Source organism: Setaria viridis, chromosome 5 (genome assembly GCF_005286985.2).
Source record: "Setaria viridis chromosome 5, Setaria_viridis_v4.0, whole genome shotgun sequence".
Lineage (NCBI taxonomy): Eukaryota > Viridiplantae > Streptophyta > Magnoliopsida > Poales > Poaceae > Setaria > Setaria viridis.
In genome coordinates, this window is record NC_048267.2 from 21,188,731 (window position 1) to 21,192,228 (window position 3,498).

Genomic DNA, 3,498 nt, shown 5'->3' on the forward strand with positions numbered 1-3,498 from the left:
TCTCCAACGCGGCCTCCCAATCTCGTAACAAAAGGTTTTTGGGGAAAGTGGGCAGTCACCGTGGGTTTTTGGGGGAGGTGGGGACGCGGCCAAGATATTTGAGGGTTTAGGCAAAAATTATGGAGGCAAGAGCATTCCAATAGTATTAGTTTTGGAGGCAAATCCTTTAGGGGTTGGGTCCCACCTGTCGGAGATATAGGAGATTATGTTTTCATAATTTGAAGACATAAATTGCTACTGTTTTCAAATGAAAAGTGAAATGCCCTTTTTATTTCACTGTGTTTTAGGCAAATTCGTGGACGTTTGAAAAAATATAGGGTGAATTTGTCCATCATAAATTCTATCTGCATATGGGTGTAAGGTGTGCTTAGGGGGTGTTTGGCAGCACTCCACCTCACAATAATCAGCTCCACTCTACCAGCTCCACACTTTCCCAGCTCCACTCAACAAACTCCATAAAAACATGGAGCTGCTGCACGTGTTTGGCTGGTGGTAGTGCTCCAACTCCAAAAACATGAGCACTTGTTGTGAATAGTCTATTTTACCCTTTGTGAACGAGTCCATGTGTCTGTCTCTTCTCTTTCCTCCACTTCTCTTCCTTTGCTCGCGCTCGAAGTAATCAGAACCCAAATCGAAGTAATCGCTATGTAAGCAAGCTAACCCAAAATAGGAGGAGATCCATTTCCCATTTCGGCCATGTGTGACCGATGGAACAACAACAGGGCTCACAGGGCATCAACGGAGAGCGCCTTCTTCGCGGGTAACTCCAGCGCGTCGACAGATAGTGCCTTCCTCATAGGGCTATTGAGGTGCCACCATCAAACGAATTCCCTAGCGCCGGGGTTGAGCACGCCCACGGCGGTGGCCCCCTGCTCCTCCGTCGCTGCTGCTGCGGCCTCCTTTCTCGCCACCGTAATGATGCTCACCTCCACCATGGATCCCATATGCCGTGATCTCATGAATCAGGAACTGCGACTGCACGACGGTGATCTTCCGGCAGAGGGATACATATAGGAAGCAGGTAAGCAATAAAATTGATGGACCAACGGGCGAGGGGGCGGCGCGGTCTGCCGGGCAAGGGCAACGAGGCCTGCCGAGCAGGAGGCGGCGAAGCCCGCCGGGCGAGGGGGCAGCGCGGTCTGCCGGGCAGGGGGCAGCGCGGTCCGCCGAGCAGGACCGGCAGCCACGGCGATGGGTGGAGGTGGCAGCGCCTGACTAGGCTGGGGGCGACGCGGGCGGGGGATGGTGTGGCCCCGCGAGGAACGGCGGCACGCCGTCCAGCAGGCGGGGGCAGCATGGTCCGGAGAGCATGGACAGCTCAGTCCGGTGGCTGGGGGTGGTGCTCACCGGCAGCGTGGGAGGCTAGCCATGGTGGGACTTGTTGGAGGCATGCCCTAGAGGCAATCATAGAGATGATGATATCTAATTGTATCCATGATTTGTATATTATGTTCATTAAATATCCATTAAAGGCTACTTGAATTGATCTGCAATTATATGAATTGTATGTGGAACTCTTTACTTGTATGGTTATTCTAAAAGTTGTCCCTAATCGGAGTTCATGTGTGGACACACATGAATATTAGACTAGTACATGTATTAGTTGATGACTATGTTTTACAAGTCATGGACATGGAGATGTCAAACTAATAATGTAGGCATATGTAGAGACATATGCTAGGACTGACCCAACATGAGAAGTAGTTCTCTCTTTACACAACATGTACGCTTTGTCCTTAGACCTGAGATTGTCACATGTACTCAAGATGTGGATCGACTTACTTAAGGGCTATCAAACGCTACACCGTAACAGGGTAGTTAAAAAGGTAGCTTTCGGGTTTGTCAGGAAGCATGCTGTGAGGCATGGTCAATCAAGATAGGATTTGCCCCTCTCTGATTGAGAGTGATATCTCTGAGCCCCTCGAGTGATCGGATCCAGAAATGCATGGCCTTGCTACGTACGGTTAAGAGTTAACCTACAAAGGGATTCCGAATCATAAGATCGAGAAAGAGTGGTCGGCTCGAAGCTAGACCAAATATCGTGAGGCAAAGTGAATAGAATGTACATGATGTTGTGACGGTTCATCTGATATGATCTTCGTGTGCGTATAGGAGTTGGCACATCTTGCTAGAGGCCGCTACCGACTATCGGGCTAAGTAGGAGTACTCGGGCCATGTCTATATGTATCCGAACCCATAGGGTCACACACTTAAGGGGCTGGAAGCCCAATTCGGATATGATCCAAGTTGGATCAGGTGTAGAAGTACTAATGGGCCTCGGACCTAGAGGCCCGTCACCAACCTCTATAAATAGAGGGGTGGGGCGCCCTAGGGTTTCATCCCTTTGGTCAAAAACACATATGTCGCGCCTCCCACGCCCTTGCCCTGTTGCAACCCGCGGACCTAGCAGTTCGGCTTGCGACGCTTCCTCCCTGCACATGTGGATACCTTGGAGGTGTTGCACCTGCAACACTTGGATGAGCCACGATGAGCTGACGACGAGCCGCGGCACGAGGACGACGTTGTTGCACGTAGACGAGCTGCTGAGGAGCTACTCGATGTCAACGTGATCGACTACGTGTTCAACTACGTGTTCGGCGAAATTAGATTTCCCAAATTCAGCTTGGAAGACTGAGTTATGGGCCTCTGAAGTTTGGAACGTTAGAACGCCTAACTCTGTTTTGCAGGATGGATGGATCTTGTGATCAGTATGGCCCCTTTGTGTATGTGATGCATGTGTGTAACTCATTCATGACCTGCGTGTCGCGCGTACGGCAACACGGCTGGAGCCATATGTGTTGTCACTTTAATGTATTTAATGGTCTGCGTACCAATCTGTGATGATCCAAGCAACTATGTAATCTTCATTACTAGCTATTAGGTGCAATAGCATGTTCTAGTTCTTGGAGGACTCATCACCAGGAGGATGGCGCACATGGAACATGGAGATGGACATCAGCATGGTGAACAGGTTCTATGGAGATGGAGATCACCATAAGAAAACGGGTCATACTGTGTCACAACTGTGTGAATGCTATTCTTTATGTTTTACTTCCTGCATAATGTGATGTTAGAAGTAGAACGATCCCTCGCAAAGTTTAAGTTTGTATGCCCTCCCAACTAAAACTTGCACCGTCCCATGTCTTGTACGATTGGTGGTGGGTCTATGAAATTAGGGTGCCACTAGTTTTCCTTGACTAGACGGGTTTGTGTCAGACACTTGCACGCATAAGGATTGGTTTGCTTAACAAGGTTATCTTAACGGTTAAGGACCTTGGGGCATAAAGGTTGGGCGCCGAGACATAACAACAGGAGTCATATGTGATATGATTAGCAAGAAGTTGCTTACTGATCTACCTTGTTTGCTAGCGGTGATGCTAAAGCTCACTAGTAGACTTGTTAGTTGTGGATCCTGAATCACTAAGTATCAATAGAGGGATATTGATTTTAGTGGGAGTAGATTCTGTTAAATAGTTTAATGTGATTTGCTCTATCGTG